The 14204-nt window shown below is 48.2% G+C and overlaps 1 protein-coding gene across 1 annotated transcript in view; it reads right to left on the reverse strand.

Annotated features, from left to right (window-relative positions):
• Positions 1 to 14204, reverse strand: part of stau2 (staufen double-stranded RNA binding protein 2) — a gene marked incomplete at its 5' end in the record, with an annotated part of 268867 nt that overhangs the window by 141602 nt on the left and 113061 nt on the right. The window lies entirely within an intron of this gene.

The following is a 14204-nucleotide window of genomic DNA, read 5'->3' on the forward strand; positions in this document are numbered from 1 at the left end:
TCTCTCTCTCTCTCTCTCTCTCTCTCTCTCTCTCTCTCTCTCTCTCTCTCTCTCTCTCTCTCTCTCTCTCTCTCTCTCTCTCTCTCTCTCTCTCTCTCTCTCTCTCTCTCTCTCTCTCTCTCTCTCTCTCTCTCTCTCTCTCTCTCTCTCTCTCTCTCTCTCTCTATCTGGTGTGACCACCATTTGCCTCATGCAGAACAACACATCTTTTCCGCATAGAGTTGATCAGGCTGTTGATTGTGGATCAGGCTGTTGATTGTTGATCAGGCTGTTGATTGTGGATCAGGCTGTTGATTGTGGATCAGGCTGTTGATTGTGGATCAGGCTGTTGATTGTGGATCAGGCTGTTGATTGTGGCCTGTGGAATGTTGTCCCACTCCTCTTCCGTGGCCGTGCGAAGTTGCTGGATATTGGTGAGAACTGGAACACGCTGTTGTAAATGTCGATGCAGAGCATCCCAAACTATCAAATTGCCATTGATAAAATGCAATTGTGTTCGTTGTCAGTAGTTTATGCCTGTCCATACTATAACCCCACCATGGAGCACTCTGTACACAACGTTGACATCAGCAAACGTCTCTCTCTCTCTCTCGCTCTCTCTCTCTATAGTCTTACTGTCTCTCTCTCTCTCTTTATCCATCTAGTCTTACTGTCTCTCTCTCCCTCTCTCCCATCTCCCTCTCCTGTCTCAGTGTAATCTCCATGGGTGGTGGGGGTGATGGGTGGTGGAGGTGAGGGGTGGTGGGGGTGATGGGTGGTGGAGGTGAGGGGTGGTGGGGGTGATGGGTGGTGGGGGTGATGGGTGGTGGGGGTGAGGGGTGGTGGGGGTGATGGGTGGTGGGGGTGATGGGTGGTGGAGGTGATGGGTGGTGGAGGTGATGGGTGGTGGGGGGTGATGGGTGGTGGGGGGTGATGGGTGGTGGAGGTGATGGGTGGTGGGGGGTGATGGGTGGTGGGGGTGATGGGTGGTGGGGGTGATGGGTGGTGGAGGTGATGGGTGGTGGAGGTGATGGGTGGTGGGGGGTGATGGGTGGTGGGGGTGATGGGTGGTGGAGGTGATGGGTGGTGGGGGGTGATGGGTGGTGGGGGTGAGGGGTGGTGGGGGGTGATGGGTGGTGGGGGGTGAGGGGTGGTGGGGGTGAGGGGTGGTGGGGGGTGATGGGTGGTGGGGGGTGAGGGGTGGTGGGGGTGATGGGTGGTGGGGGTGATGGGTGGTGGGGGTGATGGGTGGTGGGGGGTGAGGGGTGGTGGGGGTGATGGGTGGTGGGGGTGATGGGTGGTGGGGGTGATGGGTGGTGGAGGTGAGGGGTGGTGGGGGTGATGGGTGGTGGGGGTGATGGGTGGTGGGGGGTGATGGGTGGTGGGGGGTGATGGGTGGTGGGGGTGAGGGGTGGTGGGGGGTGAGGGGGTGGTGGGGGTGATGGGTGGTGGGGGGTGAGGGGTGGTGGGGGTGAGGGGTGGTGGGGGGTGATGGGTGGTGGGGGGTGATGGGTGGTGGAGGTGAGGGGTGGTGGGGGGTGATGGGTGGTGGGGGTGATGGGTGGTGGGGGTGAGGGGTGGTGGGGGTGATGGGTGGTGGGGGGTGATGGGTGGTGGAGGTGAGGGGTGGTGGGGGTGATGGGTGGTGGGGGGTGATGGGTGGTGGGGGTGATGGGTGGTGGGGGTGATGGGTGGTGGGGGGTGAGGGGTGGTGGGGGTGATGGGTGGTGGGGGTGATGGGTGGTGGGGGTGATGGGTGGTGGGGGTGATGGGTGGTGGGGGGTGAGGGGTGGTGGGGGTGAGGGTGGTGGGGGGTGATGGGTGGTGGGGGGTGAGGGGTGGTGGGGGGTGAGGGGTGGTGGGGGTGATGGGTGGTGGGGGGTGATGGGTGGTGGAGGTGAGGGGTGGTGGGGGGTGATGGGTGGTGGGGGGTGATGGGTGGTGGGGGTGATGGGTGGTGGGGGTGATGGGTGGTGGGGGTGAGGGGTGGTGGGGGTGATGGGTGGTGGGGGTGATGGGTGGTGGGGGTGATGGGTGGTGGGGGTGAGGGGTGGTGGGGGTGAGGGGTGGTGGGGGGTGAGGGGTGGTGGGGGTGAGGGGTGGTGGGGGTGATGGGTGGTGGGGGTGAGGGGTGGTGGGGGTGAGGGGTGTGGGGAGGCTGATTGGTGAGGGGTGTGGGGATGAGGGGTGCTGGGAGGGTGATGGGTGAAGGGAGGGGTGCCGGGGGGCTCTGAGATGGGTGTTTATAGTGAAGCCTTGTTCCATTTCCCATCATTCCGACTAAGGTCTCTCAACTCGTGGGTGTGATGTGTTTTTAAAGATCACAGCCATTTGTAGAAGGCATGGGAGAGAAGGTCTGTCAACCACTAATGTCCGGCCTACAACAACCCACGGAATAATCTGTACTACGCTACAAAGGGTTGGTCATTCTCAGAACCAGGGAGTTACACATTTGATTAATGCTTTAATCGTTATTATCTAATCACTAGGCTTGGGCGGTATATACCGTATACCGGGGTATTTAGAAATACAGATGGTATGATTTTCAATACCGTTTTATTTGTTTTACTATAAGTTAACTATCTAAGATGTGCCAAATACATTTTCTCCAGCTCAGGGCTCCAGCTATTCATTTGGTTTGCTAACTAGCTAAGTGGCTAGCTTGCAAGACTCTTGGTTACAGCAGAGGCACCCTTTGTGTGCACTGCCGGTAATACTGAATACCCCGATATGGTACACGAACGGTATGGTACACGAACGGTATGGTACAGGAAGGGTATCAACCTGCCAAAAACACCTCACAACAATCGACCTGCCAAAAACAATCAACACTTTTCCCTTCCTCATTAACTACTTTCTCTACAGGTGCCATGGAAACAACAAGAACAGTTAGTTAGGTTACACAACTCTCAGCTACACAAAGAGAAGACAGACAGACAGACAGACAGACAGACAGACAGACAGACCAACCGACAGAGAGACAGTCTGACAGAAGGTCCCCAACAGCTGTCTGATTGGGTAAGGTTGTGTCTGTCCCCTAGGGGCTTCACTAACGTCTGTGCTCCAGCCGCCACGCGGATACTTCAAACAGAAAGGACGCTATGCTTCTCAACCCCCCTTACCCCTGTACCCCCGGCTCTATGAGGGGTTCCTGTAAAGACGATCCCACCAGTCAGCGCTCCATGAATCAGTCCCTGTCATTCTACCACTGACTGACAAACACCCCCCCACCCCCTACTCCTGCCCGCCAGTCTCTCAACAGGTGTCTCCCTCCAACAGCCCATAACCCATCTCACCCCACCCTGCCTGTCAATATGAAAGGGCTCTAGCCGTCAGGAGAGGAAGGAATGTATTGTGCGACGTGGAAATGGGTCCCCCCCCCCACCCCTACTCTCTGGCAGCAAACGAGCGCTCACCAGGGGCAAGGTCAGACGTCCAATCAACTGTGGCGGAACTGCAAGATGTTTTGGTACTGTGGGGAAGCCTTGTGTAACTTTATGGTGTGAAAGTGTGTGTGTGTGTCTGTGTCTGTGTGTGTGTGTCTGTGTGTGTGTGAGAAAGAGAGAGAGAGACAGAGAGAGAGAGAGAGAGAGAGAGAGAGAGAGAGAGAGAGAGAGAGAGAGAGAGAGAGAGAGAGAGAGAGAGAGAGAGAGAGGGACAGAGAGACAGAGTGAGTGTGTGAACCTAACCAAATAACCAAATGCTGTTTTAGGTGGTGAGCGGTGGGAGGGAGGGAAGGAGGGAGGGAGGTAGATGGAGGGATGGATGGAGGGAAGGAGAGAGGGAGGGAGAGAGGGAGGGAGGGAGGGAGGGAGGGAGGGTTAGTCTCTCTATCTGATAAGGCCAGTTGGAGTGAGCAGCTATGAGAGGTAAGTGTCCCATTTCAACACATCCTGTTGCACACCACTTTTCCATTGGTGAGGTGCTGCATCCCACATTCTCAGCAAAATGATTAAACAAAAGGAAAGGGTGGAACCTTGGTAAAGCTACATGGAATTAAGAAAAAACCTGGTTTGATCAGGTTCTCTTCGTGAGGAACACATTTTTCATGAGGTTTTCTGCTTGACAACTCGTCTTCCAATAGGCCTGATTCACATCTCTTTACCCCTGTTACTGAGCACAAATCTGGTTTAATATCCTAAATCATTTATGTTAATTATACTAAACAAAAACACAGTTACAGTTCATATAAGGAAATCAGTCAATTGAAATAAATAAATTAGGACCTAAACTGTGGGTTTCACATGAATACAGATAAGCATCTGTTTGTCACAGATACCTTTTAAATTAATTTTTTTAAATAAGGGGCGTGGATCAGAAAACCAGTCAGTATCTGGTGTGACCACCATTTGCCTCATGCAGCGCGACACATCTTCTTCACATAGAGTTGATCAGGCTGTTGATTGTGGATCAGGCTATTGATTGTGGATCAGGCTGTTGATTGTGGATCAGGCTATTGATTGTTGATCAGGCTGTTGATTGTGGCCTGTGGAATGTTGTCCCACTCCTCTTTTCATGGCCGTGCGAAGTTGCTGGATATTGGCGAGAACTGGAACACGCTGTTGTAAATGTCGATGCAGGGCATCCCAAACTATCAAATTGCCATCGATAAAATGCAATTGTGTTCGTTGTCCGTAGCTTATGCCTGTCCATACTATAACCCCACCGCCACCACGGGGCACTCTGTTCATAACGTTGACATCAGCAAACCTCTCGCCCACACGACGCCATACACACTGTCTGCCATCTGCCCGGTACAGTTGAAACAGGGATTCATCCATGAAGAGCACACTTCTCCAGCGTGCCAGTGTCCATCTAAGGTGAGCATTTGCCCACTGAAGTCGGTTACTATGCCGAACTGCAGTCAGGTCAAGACCCTGGTGAGGACGACGAGCACGCGGATGAGCTTCCCTGAGACGGTTTCTGACAGTTTTTGCAGAATTTTTTGTATGTGCAAACCCACCGTTTCATCAGCTGTCTGGGTATCTGGTGTCAGACGATCTCACAGGTGAAGAAGCCGGATGTGGAGGTCCTGGGCTGGCATGGTTAGACGTGGTCTGCAGTTGTGAGGCCAGTTGGATGTACTGCCAAATTCTTGGAGGCGGCTTATGGTAGAGAAATTAACATTAAATTCTCTGGCAACAGCTCTGGTGGACATTCCTGCAGTCAGCATGCCAATTACACGCTCCCTTAAAACTTGAGACATCTGTGGCATTGTGTTGTGTGACAAAACTGCACATTTTAGAGTGGCCTTTTCTTGTCCTCAGCACAAGGTGCACCTGTGTAATGATCATGTTGTTTAATCAGCTTCTTGATGCCACACTTGTCAGGTGGATGGATTACCTTGGCAAAGGAGAAATGCTCACTAACAGGGATGTAAACTAATTTGTGCACAACAATTTGAGAGAAATAAGCTTTTTTGTGCATATGGAACATTTCTGGGATCTTTTTATTTCAGCTCATTAAAACATGGGACCAACACTTTACATGTAGAGTTCATATTTTTATTCAGTGTCGTTCTTGTGTTACTAGTTGCAGCCAACTTTGTGTCCCGAGAGAGAGAGAGAGAGAGAGAGAGAGAGAGAGAGAGAGAGAGAGAGAGAGAGAGAGAGAGAGAGAGAGAGAGAGAGAGAGAGAGAGAGAGAGCGAGAGAGAGAGAGAGAGAGAGAGAGAGAGAGAGAGAGAGAGAGAGAGAGAGAAAGGGCGAGAGAGAGAGAGAGAGAGAGAGCGAGAGAGAGAGAGAGAGAGAGAGAGAGAGAGAGAGAGAGAGAGAGAGAGAGAGCAACAGCAGGCACTCCTAGAGACGTGAAGATATGATGCCCCATGGGACCAGAGTGACCAAGCTGAGCACTGCAGGAACACACACAGCCACACACAGCCTTACTCAGAACACACACACACACACACACACACACACACACACACACACACACACACACACAGTCCTACGGGCGTCAGACAACAGTCACCTTGTCACCTTCGATTGTCCTCGGCCCATGTTGCTGGAGCGACACCTCACACACAGCTCAATGGGCCCAGGGCTCTGATAGGCTACTGCTGTGGGCCCAGGGTTCCGATAGGCTAGCGCTGCCTGGGGCTGACATTTCTGTTACTTCAGCTCTGCAGAACAAACAGAATCCACTCCACCTAACAAGTCTACCGAGCTGACAGAGAATCAGGCGATTCATGGAAAAACAGCTAAAAATATCAGCCTGCCCTTTCCTGTCCCTCCCCGATAGCACTGTCTGTGTGTATGTGTATCTGTGTATTTGTGTGTCTGTGGTGTGTGTGTTTGTTTGTTTGTGTTTGTGTGTGTGTGTGTGTGTGTGTGTGTGTGTGTGTGTGTGTGTGTGTGTGTGTGTGTGTAAGCTCGTCCTAACCAGGGACGTTTTAATACATCCAGCAGAACAAACTCAACCTCTAGAATGATTTAATAGACAATGGAGGGAGCATCCATCAATTTCTGGTCGACCACAAAAAGTACAGCCCAAAATAATCTAGTACCTGTTGGTGTAGCAAGTCGGGGATAAGACCCTCTCACTCTCACCGAAAGTTCCAAAACACAAATATTATTGCTATATAACTATTTAGTATATAACGTTGGAGGCTGAAAATGAGGATTTGCTTGCTTCAGTACATCTGTCGCGAGTCCCTAGGCTGGCTGACATGTTTTGGGCAGATGGCACAGACTAGAGAGATGGCATACAAGGCCAGAGGGGGCACCCAGCTCTCTCTCTCTCTCTCTCTCTCTCTCTCTCTCTCTCTCTCTCTCTCTCTCTCTCTCTCTCTCTCTCTCTCTCTCTCTCTCTCTCTCTCTCTCTCTCTCCTCTCTCTCTCTCTCTCTCTCTCTCTCTCTCTCTCTCTCTCTCTCTCTCTCTCTCTCTCTCTCTCTCTCTCTCTCTCTCTCTCTCTCTCTCTCTCTCTCTCTCTCTCTCTCTCTCTCTCTCTCTCTCTCTCTCTCTCTCTCTCTCTCTCTCTCTCTCTCTCTCTCTCTCTCTCTCTCATTCCAACCCCTACCACGTCATAGAAACAGAACCCTCCATTTCACTAATTATAAGCAGCAGGAAATCCCCTATGGGATCTACTGCCTGGTGAGCTGACAGAACTGTGTGTGTGTGTGTGTGTGAGAAAGTGTGTGCTTACCGATGTGTGTATCGGTGTGTCTCTGTGTTTGACGAGCTCCAGGAAACAGTTATCAGTCCCAGCTCAGAGATGTGCCATTCATTCATTCCCACTCACCACATTTACAGCTCCGTCTAATTACATAGACAAGATCTCGTTATCGCTCTCTCGCTCTCTCTCTCTCTCTCTCTCTCGCTCTCTCTCTCTCTCTCTAATTACATTTGAATGTCATTATGTACAGTGTTACTATGTACATAATTATATTTTAAGAAGGGACACCTGTTAATTGAAATACATTCCAGATGACTACCTCATGAAGCTGTTTGAGAGAATGCCAAGAGTGTGCAAAGCTGTCATCAAGGCAAAGGGTGGCTACTTTGAAGAATCTCAAATATAAAATAAATGTGTATTTGTTTAACACTTTTTTGGTTACTACATGATTCCATATGTGTTATTTCATAGTTTTGATGTCTTCACTATTATTCTACAATGTAGAAAATAGTAAAAATAAAGAAAAACCCTTGAATGAGTAGGTGTGTCCAAACGTTTGACTGGTACTGTGGATGGTAGATAGTGGGTGTGTTGTTGTTGTTCAGAAGTGTAACACGGATATCCAGTGCATTCGGAAAGTATTCAGACCCCATCCCTTTTTCCACATTTTGTTACGTTACAGCCTTATTCTAAAATGGATTAAATAAAAATGTTCCCTCATCAATCGACACACAATACCCCATAATGACAAAGCGAAAACAGGTTTGCAAATGTATATAGAAAAAACAAAAAAGTATTCAGACCCTTTGCTATGAGACTCGAAATTGAGCTCAGGTGCATCCTGTTTCAATTGATCATTCTTGAGATGTTTCTACAACTTGTTTGGAGTCCACCTGTGGTAAATTCAATTGATTGGACATGATTTGGAAAGGCACACACCTGTCTATATAAGGTCCCACAGTTGACAGTGCATGTCAGAGCAAAAACCAAGCCATGAGGTCGAAGGAATTGTCCATAGAGCTCCGAGACAGGATTGTGTCGAGGCACAGATCTGGGAAAGGGTACCAAAAAATGTCTGCAGTATTAAAAGTCTCCAAAAACACGGTGGCCTCCATCACTATTAAATGGAAAAAGTTTGGAACCACCAAGACTCTTCCTAGAGCTGGCCGCCCGGTAAAACTGAGCAATCGGGGGAGAAGGGCCTTGGTCAGGGAGGTGACCAAGAACCCGATGGTCACTCTGACAGAGCTCCAGAGTTCCTCTGTGGAGATGGGAGAACCTTCCAGAAGGACGACCATCTCTGCAGCACTCCACCAATCAGGCCTTTATGGTAGAGTGGCCAGACGGAAGCCACTCCTCAGTAAAAGGCACATGACAGCCCGCTTGGAGTTTGCCAAAAGGCACCTAAAGGACTCTCAGACCATGAGAAACAAGATTCTCTGGTCTGATAAAACCAAGATTGAACTCTTTGGCCTGAATACCAAGACAATGCAGGAGTGGCTTTGGGACAAGTCTCTGAATGTCCTTGAGTGGCCCAGCCAGAGCCCGGACTTGAACCCGATCAAACATCTCTGGATAAACCTGAAAATAGCTGCGCAGCGACGCTCCCCATCCAACCTGACAGAGCTTGAGAGGATCTGCAGAGAAGAATGGGAGAAACTCCCCAAATACAGGTGTGCCAAGATTGTAGCGTCATTCCCAAGAAGACTTGAGGCTGTAATCGCTGCCAAAGGTGCTTCAACAAAGTACTGAGTAAAGGATCTGAATACTTATGTAAATGTGATATTTCCATTATTAATTTTTTATACATTTGCTAAAATGTCTAAAAGACAGTTTTTTCAATCGTCATTATGGGGTATTGTGTGTAGATCAATGAGGGGGAAAAAAACATTTAATCAATTTTAGAAAATAAGGTTGTAACGTAACAAAATGTGGAAAAAGTCAAGGGGTCTGAATACTTTCCGAATGCACTGTATGTAGTAGATAGTGTTTGTGTGTTGTTCGGAGGTGTAACACGGATATAGATGGTAGGTTGTGCCATATTTCAATACTACGAACAGTGATAACATCCCTCTCTTCTCATCTCCTAGGCTTCAAACAGTGTAGTGACGCAACACTTCCCGCTTGATGTCGGGCGGCAGGTAGCTTAGTGGTTAAGAGCGTTGTGCCAGTAACCGAAAGGTCGCTGGTTCTAATCCCCGAGCCGACTAGGTTGAAAAGTCTGTCGATGTGCCCTTGAGCAAGGCACTTAACCCTAATTGCTCCTGTAAGTAGCTCTGGATAAGAGCGTCTGCTAAATGACTAAAATGTAATGTCATTTTGCCTGCAACAAGCCCAGCGTACACATGTTGTCATGTTAAACCTCCTTCCTGTGACATCGCTTACCAAACACAAACAAACCCCACTGTGTATGTTAAATGTTGCTTTACAGGGGATGGGGGGGGTCCCCTGTTTGTCCCCTCATTGTTGGGGTGTTTCTTTGAGGGTCGGGTCCCGGGGTTTCGGGGTGTAGAGAGGACAGACCCTGGAGAGAAGCCTCCACCCTAACAGTTGGTCACGGCCCACTGCTCTTGGCAACAACAGCCATCCTGGCAGGCATCACTATCTATGTAGCGTAGCTGTCACTGGCGTAACACAGTTTTTCTTAACCCCCCCCCTTAAAATAAAATATATATAATTTGTCAGCCTGGCAGCCAATCACAAAGTACCGATCTCTGTCCATGGGACTGAAATTCCGATATTTACATTTACATTTTAGTCATTTAGCAGACGCTCTTATCCAGAGCGACATATAGTTAGTGAGTGCATACATTTTCATACTGGCCCCCCCGTGGGAATCGAACCCACAACACTGGCTTGGCAAGCGCCCTGCTCTACCAACTGAGCTACAGGGCACTATAGACTATGTCTATGGGCTTTCTGTCGTGCCAGGGCATATAGTTTTGCTTTAGCTAATTAATAAATGTTTCTTGGTAGGCCTATTTGGTCGCTAAGCCTAGCGTTTCACAGGGCTGCCTTTTAGACTGCTGGCTGGCGGCAACAACGTAATTACTTCTTCAGTAATTAAAGTTGGAAATTAAAACATTGCATATTGTTAAAATGTATTTTCGAGACGACAGCAAACTAATCAGCAACCAATTGATTTTGTATTTTTATACATACAACTGTCCTGTATAGCCATGACATGTCCTGTATAGTCATGACATGTCCTGTATGTCCTGTATAGTCATGACATGTCCTGTATGTCCTGTATAGTCATGACATGTCCTGTATGTCCTGTATAGCCATGACATGTCCTGTATGTCCTGTATAGTCATGACATGTCCTGTATGTCCTGTATAGCCATGACATGTCCTGTATGTCCTGTATAGCCATGACATGTCCTGTATGTCCTGTATAGCCATGACATGTCCTGTATGTCCTGTATAGTCATGACATGTCCTGTATGTCCTGTATAGCCATGACATGTCCTGTATGTCCTGTATAGTCATGACATGTCCTGTATGTCCTGTATAGCCATGACATGTCCTGTATGTCCTGTATAGCCATGACATGTCCTGTATGTCCTGTATAGCCATGACATGTCCTGTATAGTCATGACATGTCCTGTATGTCCTGTATAGTCATGACATGTCCTGTATGTCCTGTATAGTCATGACATGTCCTGTATGTCCTGTATAGCCATGACATGTCCTGTATGTCCTGTATAGTCATGACATGTCCTGTATGTCCTGTATAGTCATGACATGTCCTGTATGTCCTGTATAGTCATGACATGTCCTGTATAGCCATGACATGTCCTGTATGTCCTGTATAGCCATGACATGTCCTGTATGTCCTGTATAGTCATGACATGTCCTGTATGTCCTGTATAGCCATGACATGTCCTGTATGTCCTGTATAGCCATGACATGTCCTGTATAGCCATGACATGTCCTGTATGTCCTGTATAGTCATGACATGTCCTGTATGTCCTGTATAGTCATGACATGTCCTGTATGTCCTGTATAGTCATGACATGTCCTGTATGTCCTGTATAGTCATGACATGTCCTGTATGTCCTGTATAGTCATGACATGTCCTGTATGTCCTGTATAGCCATGACATGTCCTGTATGTCCTGTATAGCCATGACATGTCCTGTATAGTCATGACATGTCCTGTATGTCCTGTATAGTCATGACATGTCCTGTATGTCCTGTATAGCCATGACATGTCCTGTATGTCCTGTATAGCCATGACATGTCCTGTATAGTCATGACATGTCCTGTATGTCCTGTATAGTCATGACATGTCCTGTATGTCCTGTATAGCCATGACATGTCCTGTATGTCCTGTATAGCCATGACATGTCCTGTATGTCCTGTATAAGCATGACATGTCCTGTATAGCCATGACATGTCCTGTATGTCCTGTATAGCCATGACATGTCCTGTATGTCCTGTATAGTCATGACATGTCCTGTATGTCCTGTATAGTCATGACATGTCCTGTATAGTCATGACATGTCCTGTATAGTCATGACATGTCCTGTATGTCCTGTATAGTCATGACATGTCCTGTATGTCCTGTATAGTCATGACATGTCCTGTATGTCCTGTATAGCCATGACATGTCCTGTATGTCCTGTATAAGCATGACATGTCCTGTATGTCCTGTATAGTCATGACATGTCCTGTATGTCCTGTATAGCCATGACATGAACCTGCATGATAAGAGCTGTACTCGCGTTCTCTCCCAGCTTGGATAGAAAGTTGTTGTGCGTCAAACCAGTCTATTAATGCCAAATAATAGTCAGTCCACCCTCAGAACACCAGCTTCCTAGGGATTGTTTCATTATGCTGTGTAGCCTAGTACATATAGCTATATACAGTATTTAGCTGCTATTTATAAACTTTTTATATAAATGACATCAAATTGCGTAACAATGAGAAAAAAAGTAGTCGGCTTGAGGATACATTTAGACACTATTGTTTTGTAATAGTCTACACAAATGGGCTGAACTCAAGGTAAATTCAATTCAATGAAATTAAATGAAATCCAACTTGAGAGACTCCACCTGAAGTCCTCCTTCTCTTAGATAAAAAGTCTCTGTCTCTCTGCTTGTCTTCTCTATTGTTTTCTGTGCAGAGTCTTATAGCAGCTACAGTAATGCTACTGCGTCTCAGCCCAACAGTTTTCTATACTGAGTATCGCCAACCAGGCAGTCTTTCCTGAGACATTATGCACTCTCCCGAGTGGCGCAGTGGTCTAAGGCACTGCATCGCAGTGCTAGCTGTGCCACTAGAGATCCTGGTTCGAATCCAGGCTCTGCTGTAGCCGGCCGCAACCGGGAGACCAATGGGGCGGCGCACAATTGGCCCAGCGTCGTCCAGGGTAGGGGAGGGAATGGCCGGCAGGGAGGTAGCTCAGTTGGTAGAGCATGGCGTTTGCAACGCCAGGGTTGTGGGTTCGATTCCCACGGGGGGCCAGTATGAAAATAAAAAAGAATAATGTATGCACTAACTGTAAGTCGCTCTGGATAAGAGCGTCTGCTAAATGACGTAAATGTAAATGTACATGCCAAGATACACCAGAGATAAGGGAATGCTGATATTGCAACCATACAACTGAAACGCCGGTTCACCAGTATGAACAAAATCGCAAATCGCTTTTTTGTTTTGTTTTGAGCCCTCAAGAACTGTTGTCCACTAAATATGATAATTTGTTTGCATCTGCAAATGTATTGGCTGTCCAGTATCCAGACGACCTGTCCCCAGAGCTTCCTATACAGTTAGTCTCTTTCCGTAATGTGTTGAGGCCCGGCAATTAAGGAGAATACGAGGCTCAATTAGCTGCTGTATTTGAAGCACTCCTACCTTCAGGCCAGTTTCCCTGATGTTGCTACGGAAATCATTTGTTCACCCATATCCCCTTAACTTTCAATCAGTTCAGTTATTTATTTTTCAAGGCTTGAGGCACTTTGATCAGCCCAAGAAACACATATTTAGCTTCCTAGTACATATGGAATAAAAAAAAATGGTTAATGAATGACTTCTTGGAGGTTTACTGTCGGCTTGGGCGGTATCCAGATGTTCATACCGGCATACTGTTCTTCTGCCATCCAGGGATTTATGGTATTACCGGCATAGAACACAAGGGGACGCCAAAAAAGCCCACAAAAAGCCCATTGGGCGTCTATTACCAGAATGCTAACAAAATGAGTCTGCTAGCTAAATATGCTAACAAGTGCAAACAAAAATAAACTAATTGTAAAGACAGGCAATCCAGCTTATAAAGTTATACATATATAGGTAGGAGCTACCGGATGTCATTTTTGGTGAGTTTGGACATTTACAAGTAAATGTGAACGAGAGACACTATGCAAATAAACAAAGTTTTGACACATGCTGCTTGTCTGAAGGAAGAACAGTACTGGCTCTGGAGCAGCCTGTCTACACGCTGGGTCTGTGTGGAGTCTGGAGTCGCTAGGGCAACGGGCCTGCCTGCTGTGCTCAGAGAAGAGGGGGGAGGAGCAGACGGGCCGAGAACAGAGGAGAAAAAAACTCAAGACTGGGACTGAACATCACCACCTCCTGACTACAGGGAGCTGGGACTGAACATCACCACCTCCTGACTACAGAGAGCTGGGACTGAACATCACCACCTCCTGACTACAGAGAGCTGGGACTGAACATCACCACCTCCTGACTACAGAGAGCTGGGACTGAACATCACCACCTCCTGACTACAGAGAGCTGGGACTGAACATCACCACCTCCTGACTACAGAGAGCTGGGACGGAACATCACCACCTCCTGACTACAGAGAGCTGGGACTGAACATCACCACCTCCTGACTACAAGGAGCTGGGACTGAACATCACCACCTCCTGACTACAGAGAGCTGGGACGGAACATCACCACCTCCTGACTACAGAGAGATGGGACTGAACATCACCACCTCCTGACTACAGAGAGCTGGGACTGAACATCACCACCTCCTGACTACAGAGAGATGGGACTGAACATCACCACCTCCTGACTACAGAGAGCTGGGACTGAACATCACCACCTCCTGACTACAGAGAGCTGGGACTGAACATCACCACCTCCTGACTACAGAGAGCTGGGA

The sequence above is a fragment of the Coregonus clupeaformis genome, unplaced genomic scaffold (assembly GCF_020615455.1).
Source record: "Coregonus clupeaformis isolate EN_2021a unplaced genomic scaffold, ASM2061545v1 scaf0081, whole genome shotgun sequence".
Classification (NCBI taxonomy): Eukaryota; Metazoa; Chordata; class Actinopteri; order Salmoniformes; family Salmonidae; genus Coregonus; species Coregonus clupeaformis.